The sequence below is a fragment of the Uloborus diversus genome, chromosome 9 (genome assembly GCF_026930045.1).
Source record: "Uloborus diversus isolate 005 chromosome 9, Udiv.v.3.1, whole genome shotgun sequence".
Taxonomy (NCBI): Eukaryota; Metazoa; Arthropoda; class Arachnida; order Araneae; family Uloboridae; genus Uloborus; species Uloborus diversus.
The window spans coordinates 102,511,776-102,520,031 of NC_072739.1; positions in this window are offsets into that span (position 1 = coordinate 102,511,776).

Genomic DNA, 8,256 nt, shown 5'->3' on the forward strand with positions numbered 1-8,256 from the left:
AAAAATTTTGATATTTTGCCTTAAAATTTTTGGTTTTCGGTTGATTTCGGTGTAGATTCTATTGATCAAGTTTCTTGCAATAGCCATGTTTTTTTTTTGGACTTTATTAGCCATTGTTGTTTTAAAATAGAAGAATTTGTATTGATATACGAATAAATACCCAATTACAGAACATGCAATTATTCTACGCAATAACACGGCACTGAACAATAAATTCTTTGAGAAATTTCTTTATTTGCATGAAATTATTTATTAGGTTTTTTTTTCCTTCAAATGGATGAATTTACTTTAATTCTTAATATGAGCACAGTTATGTTTTTCTTTCACTAGGGACGTGTGGTGATACACTGTATTTAAGTAAATTTACTAGTATAGCAGCTATGAATTTTTTCCCTCAACTGCGTTTCTAAGTGATATATACTAAACTAATTTTTTTTCAAAACCCAACCAAAAATTTTGGGGGTGCGGCGCACCCCCTGGCACCCCCGTAAATCCGCCTATGGCTAATAATTGCTCACAGTGAACTATCTCCAAACGCGATAACTCTTCAGAAAAGACAACCACTCAAACACGCTGTAGGGGCCTTAGCGCAGACCATTTGGCCGATTTTTATGAAATTTGGCACAATTTAGTTTGTAACATGGGGTGTTCACCTCGAAGCGATTTTTCGAAAATTCGATTTTGTTCTTTTTCTATTCCAATTTTAAAGACATTTTCCCGAGCAAAATTATCATATGATGGACTAGTAAATTACTAAGTTATCATAACGTGGAACCGTAACTTGGGCAAACTTGGCGAGAAATTCACCATACATTATTTGTAAATATAACAGGCGAACCAAAAGACCTTTTAATTTTCTACTACGGGCAAAGCCGTGGGGGTACCACTAGTACAAACTAAAACACAAGCAATAAATCTGTTTCTAATAGTTGTGAAAGATTAATACCCCAATAAACTATTCAAAAAATGGAAAGGTTATAAATCAAATACTTATCTAACACGAATAAATAATTTGCTGATTATTAATAGAAAATGTATTTATAGAAGTAAATTGAATCAAAATTAAATTTCGATCTGGACTCATCCAAAGATTCTTTTCAAGAGTTTTTTGGTTTTGTTTGTACCAACTAAATATCAACTTTCATATATGTTAAAAACCAAGATATCATTCTTTTGTATCAAATATTTGTACGTTTTAAGCAAAAGCCCCAAATACTCAAGAAAATCGAAAATCGTTCAGAATTATGTTTTTGGAGCTGCGATTTCGAAAAATTACTGGCCCTAATTTTACAAAATATGGCCTTACAATTGCATTAAGACTTGAGTTGAAGAAAATATTCAGACAGGGATCCCCATTCTTCCTTTCATTAATATCACAAGCAATAGGTTTTTTAAACGATACTTACAAAAAAAAAAAAAAAAAATTAAGTGAATAGCCCCTGAATGTAAAACATAGCTTAAGTTTTTTGGACCATAATTTTGAAAAATTTTCCAGGGAAATGCTCCAGATCCACCTTTCCATAAAATCTTCAAAGTTTGTCTAAAAAGTTGCGTTTTGAAACTTCAATTTAAAAACTTGCAGGGGGAGGGGAGAAGGAATTGGTTTTAATCTATTTGAAAAAAAAAAAAAAAAAAGATCGGAAACAGTCTCTGAACTGTCGATAAACAATCTGCTTCAATGATACAAAGGAAACTAATGTTTTGGAGACTGAGAAAGAGAAATAATTTCGTGCACTAAGTAAAAATAGAGAATCATTGCAATGAATCTCTAATTTGTGTGTCGATGATTGTGCATCTGTGATACACGAAATGAGGGGAGCCTTGCGGCACCCCCTCATTTCGCGTCGCCCGAGGCGATTGCCCCGCTCGCTTCCCTTGGGACGGCTATGCCTCTACTCCGTGTCTCAGAACTAAAAGTAGAGGACATTGCTGAAGATTTGAAAAATCAACTCTCAGCTGATGTTCCTTAGACTTGACTATGACGGAACCGCATTAACGTTACTAATTAATTTCATAAGCAATGAAAAGGAGTATTTCAAATATTTATTTTTAAAAGTAATTAATGAATTGAAAAGATTATTGAAATCATTTACATTTTATATTCATAAAGCGTTTTAACACAATATAGGTGGATAGTAATGTTGACCGTTTAGGAGAGGTCCTGACCAGTGGCGGATTGGTTAAACAAATCGGCCCTGGCATAAAGGGATATCGCGGCCCCATAGCTCCTATAGATATTACTTTTTACTGAACGATGTTACTTAAATGTGTGGAAATTATTCGTAAAAATTAAACTTTTTTTAACAAAATTTAACAGATGAGATTCTTTTCTGAGCTTTAGGTACAAGATCAGCTAAACTTAGGTTTGTAAGAAAAGGTGATTGAAATAATTTATTTAAGTATTTTTAAATGCCTGAAGCTTTTATTGATTAATTCCATAATGATATCTTCTAACATTAATTTATTAAGAACATGGAGGTTATAAGGGAGGCAAGAGGGGGGGGGAGATCTCTTAATTTTGTCAAACACATGCATCAATACAAAAAGAGAATTAGAGTTGAATTGTTTTCTTGCTTATGGGAGTCATTACTTTAAATATTAGCAATGTTAACCTAATTGTAAGTTTAACACTGTCAGAAATAAGGGGTTCGGGGGTTTCTCCCCCGAAAACTTTTTTAAGTTTTAGTCTAAAAAAACGCAATTTTAGATGATCTCTGGCGATATTAGGAAGAGCGGAGTTTTGGGTTTTCACTTTCAATTTTTTGGAAGTGAAACTCCAAAAGTGCTTTTATTATTATCTTCAATAATGGGGTCCGAGAAATTTTCACAGTTTTAGAAGATCTTGGGCGATTTTAGGGAAAGGAGAGATTTGATCAGCATCCACCAAGAAATTTTCGAAATTGAAGTTTTGAAAATGTGATTGTAAGCTTTCTTTGATAAAAACTAGGGATCGTCAGTTATTCAAAAGTTAAGTTCCAGAAACTTGAACCGACCTTTGATGATTTTAGAAGAAGGAGTTGCAGTGGGGCTCGCTCTGTAATTTTTTCGAAATTGAAGCATTAAAAACGAGATTTCTGACGTGCTGTACTGATGATGACGAGGGGCTTTCCTTGAAATGTTTCGATGCTTTAGATTCGAAAACGAAGTTTTAAACGATCTTTCGTAATGCTAATAAGAAGGAGAATCAAGGGCTTTCACCCGGTAAACTATTTGAAGATTTTCAATCTTTCTCGCTATATTTAAATTTTTTTCCTAGTTAAACCATATTTCAGTGGCCTGTGTATTTTTCTCCACTTATCTCTGATTTTCAGGATTCTACTTTTCATTGAAAAAAATTGGAAAAGTAAATGGTAAAAAAGGTATGTATGTAGGCGGTTCCGGATAATCATGTTTTTTTTATCTAATCATTCTTAACTGACGGGTCTTAAACCGTGGATTTGAACCCTTTGAGAAATACTGAGTGAGGGAAACTGAATACTTCATTTTTTGTAAAAAAAAATAAAAAAATGATGTATTCAGTTTCCCTCACACCGCACATTTCAGAGGTCTTTACTTAGATAATCTTAATAATATAGAGAATTTTGGATGCTCCAAATAGTGTTTTATTATTTTAATAATAAAATATTAGTTAAGATTACATTTTCTGTTAAAATTTTATTGAAAAATTCATATATTAAATTGACAAACGGACAAAAGTATTTTAAATTTTTAATACTGTCAATGTTTTTCTGTTTTTTTTTTATTTTAAATGAAATTTGTTGGCCCCATTTCAAAAACTGAGGTGGTGTAGCACCCCCACGACCCCCCTTGGCGACGGCCTTGCCCCTTCCACCCACGGGCTTGAGGGGATTGAAGCTAGAGAATTTACATAGCGGTATTTACATCTTGCTGTGCTGTATGTAGACAGCGTAACTGATCGGCCCAAAACATGACCGGCCCACCGGGCAAATGCCCGGTTGCCTGCCGGGTGTATCCGCCACTGGTCCTGACTCCCATTACCCTCCCCTTGTATCCGTCCGTGTTCCTGTGTTCAGTACTTGGTATTTGCGTTAATCAGTTTGATATACAATTTATTCAAATTATAGGGAAAATGTTGAATTTTCGAAATTTTGAAGCTTGGTAGGGATTTCTGAAAACCCTTTTTCAAGTATAAAATTTTTGTAGAGGCCTTATTTTAGGGCATAAATCAAATTAAGAGGGTGCCCAGCAAAAGCTTCGATTTTTAACGCAACCATTCTTTTCAGCTGTTAAAAAAATCATCATTTAGTTAGGGTACAAACAGGGTTAACCTTGGACGCGGGAGCAGCTCCCTCACTTAGTTTTAATATTATACGAATTTTCTCATAATCGGTGAAGTTCAGGCTCCCACTGTACAACTATATGGCTCCCGCACTTATTTCGCTAAAAATTAACCCCTGGCTGCAAGAAAGTAGTGTAGTGTCCTCACCATATTTTTTAAAAGTTTGAATTGTTATTTTATAATAGGGTGTCTTATATATACTCATGAGTTTCCCACAGTGAAACTATCATTATTTTTTTTAGCTTAAGATTCTTCTAAGATTCTTCTGATTAATAAGGTATTTTATTAATAAGGCAAAGAAACTTTGCTTTTTACGGAAGTCATTTTACATGAAGGTTGTTTTGAGTTACGAAACCTTGACGTGTCTTCGTTTTGATAATTGAGGAAACGGTGAAGAATAATCCTTTCCAAGTAATTACTATGTTCAGTTTTCATGATAAGGTTCTACTGACTGGAAAAGTTTATTCTTGCGTTAAAACTAACTGACAATTCTGTTATTTCGGCAGATATAGTTTCACGTAAGTTATTTTATTTGAAGAAACGTTAATCTGCTGTTAGTACGGTTTGATTGGATTGTATTGGTCTATGGTAAAATAATGTTCCACCTCATTTATACTCATGTATAATATGCCAGCTTGAATATTTTTTTTTCTTTTGTGTAAGAAAAATGCTGTATGCATAGTGCATATCAATTGAGGTAAGAAAAGAAAACATTCCTTCATAGTCTTGGACGTTTTCGAATTTATTGTATGTTAAAATTCAAAGAAAAGTAAATTGCTAGTATTTTTTTTTCCTTGAAGAATTCTGGCCCGAGATACAGCCCGCCAAAAATAGCAATCTTAGACGCCATTCATTTCTCATTTGCGGATTTTTTTTTTAAATTTTTTATTTCAAAGATCATGATTTTTTTCTTTGAAACCATATGCACCATTTGGAACTATGAGTTCAATTTTTCTTGCAACACCTATCTGTATATGTAAGTTTAGACTCGAATTTTCAATAGCAAGTGACCAGAAGGCACTTTTGATTAGTTATTATAGCCACATTTTCATTTTTAGTTGCCGATTTATCCATTATTTTTTTTATTTTTTTAATGCAAACAAAAACCCAGTCTTTAGCCGTTTTGCCGGCAGAAACAAGTGATTGACACTTTTCTTCGGGCGCAACCTTTAAGCGTGTACCAAAAGATTGACTTCTTTTTTTCACAAAAATAAAAATCCTGGAAAAAGTGGCAACTAAAAATGAAAGTGTTGCTAATGTAACTAAATTAAAAATGTCTTCTAACCACTTGCTACTATATAAAATTTTGAATTTTTTAGTCTAAATTTACATATACATTTACTGACCCCCCCCCCCTTTTTTTTTTCAAGTGCTTCTAAAACTTGTTGAACTCAAAGGTAAAACTCTCCTTGTTCGGGAATGTAGTACTCAATCATCAGAAAAAGAGTCAAGATTTTTAAGATTGCAAAATATTGGGAAAAATTCGAAAATTTGTTAATTTTTTTAAGGGGTTGCAAGAAAAAACTGCACTTATATTTCTACATGGTGCATATAGTTTTAAAGAGAAAAACATGATGTTCTAAACAAACAAAAAAAAAAAAGAAAAAAGAAAAAAAGCATCAAAATATCATCCGGTCATAACGGAGTTTAAAAAATTTGTCGAAAATTGCAAGTGAAAAATGAATGGTGCCCAGATTGCCATTTTTTTTTTTTTTTTAGCGGGCTGCATTTCTTGGGCCAGGAAGTTTTTGGGGAAAAATAAAAATGTTTCTCCCGTACTTTTTTCTGGTTTTTAACTTAAGCTAAATTAAAATTTTCCCAAGACTATGAAGATACCCCTCCTGCCCTGGATTGACAGGGACTATGCCTACAGATATATTATTACTGTCATTATTATTATTAATATTTTTAATTTATGTTTTCAGAAAACCATTTCTTGCATTGTTTTTTTCATGTGAAATGAAATCTTTCTCATTTTAACTTGAACGAAATTTAGCAACTCAATTGAATTATTTTAAAACAATTGCTTTATGATTTATTGAATTATTTTAAAACAATTGCTTTGTGTCTGATTTGCATCTCCACTTTGTAACCTTCATTTTAATTACTAGGAAGCTCAAATTTTCTACACATTTGTATCAAATGTGAATTGATGCTGATTCATTTTTGGTGCTAATCGTTGTGGCGTAATCAAACATTTTTCTCTTGACACCTATCTCAAGTTTGAATGAAAGGATAAAAGATTATTATGTCAGCTTTTCTCACTTCAACATTAGTCAAGTAACGAGTCTCAATCGTGCAATATGCATGTGGCATAACATTAATTTGCGTATTCAATATTCAAAATGATTTATTCCACAATGCCAGAAATTAAATAAAGAAAATAGCTCTCAAAATCCTCAACCCTCGGAGGTACGAGTATCGCAAATCGCGATGATTTTAAGTCAGTGCCCGGCAACTAGCAACTGTTCAATTTGTCAAAATGATTGAATCCAAAGTCCAATACGTGAAAAAACTGATGAAGTTGATATTGCATGAATTATAATAAATTTTAGTGTAAGGTGGTGCAGTGGCGGGATTCGTGGGAACTTTCTCAGTTCCCCTTTGAAAATAGTCTTCTTAGAGGGAGTACCACACTTCTTGTAGAAGATTCTAAACCACTTCCTTGTAAATGCGAAAGTTCGTTTTTTAAAAAACTTTCGGATTAAGCTACGGATATTATTAAAAAAAAATCATATCTAAAATGTAACGTCGGTATTGTTGATCGATGATCGAGTTGAGTATGTTCCTCTACTAAGGGCAGATCCAACTTCTGGTTTTGGAAAGGATCATCATCAGAAGAGAGATGCAATTTCCGAACAAAAATAGGTGGTATGGGGCGAGTTTTTTGAATTATACGGGGGGCTCAAAAACGTAAATTTAGGGCTTATTTGATTACAAAAGAGAGAGGGTCATGAAAATTAAATCCCCCCCCCCCCTTCCCGCTGGTTTCGTGATTAACCTCTACAATTAAAAACCCGATTTTCGTTAAAAAAGATTTTTCCCGTTTAACTTCTTCGATTTCGTTTACAGCACATATGAAAACGTGCAAATTGTCTGCATCTTTTAAAGGTATTAGAATTTTATGTGAAAAAGTATTTAGCATTAATATTAATCTTTAAAGTGTGAATGATTTTTTTTTGTTGATATTTTAACCTTTTAATTTTTGAATGCTTTAATACTTGCTTAGAAACAAATCGCTAAAAATGTTACTAATACTAATGTTCACTTTTAATGCTATTCTACTAAAGGTAGAATTTATATTTAAGATTTAAAAAGGTCATTAAATTTCACTATTTTTAGGCGAATTTAAAGAATTGAAGACAGTTTTTAAAAGTTTGGATAAATTGTGGAAATAACGGGTTGTCCCCAAACGGAATATTTTTTTCCTAAATTTAGTATTAATGAAGGAATTTTTATAAATTTGGATCAAGTTGTGGGAAAAAAACGTTATATCCTCGAACATAAATCTTGGTGGCATGTCCTGATATAGAAATTTCGGGACAGTAAGCCCGACTCGTTTGTAACCCCCCCCCCCCCTTCCTGTGGGTACCCCTGGCATTTGCATGTCTATGACGGCAGTACCCTGAGGGTGTAAGCAAATGATATGCAACCTTGTTTTCACTCTGACTACATACACATGAGACAACTATTTCGCATCAGAAACAATGAAACATTATTGATAATTAATTCAGTGGCGTACCTAGCATGGGTGACACCCGGGGGTGGTAGTTTGTAGTGTCACCCCCCTCCCTTCAAGCGTAAAAAAAGAGAGTTTTGATGTTCTGTGAAAAACAATTTTCAGAAATAACTATAGGGGAGACCGGGGTTAGTTGTGCCAGGGGCAAGTTGTGCTATCGACCCTCCTAACTGAGCCAATAGGTTTCAACACCTGTCATGTGATGTGAGTGAGCAGG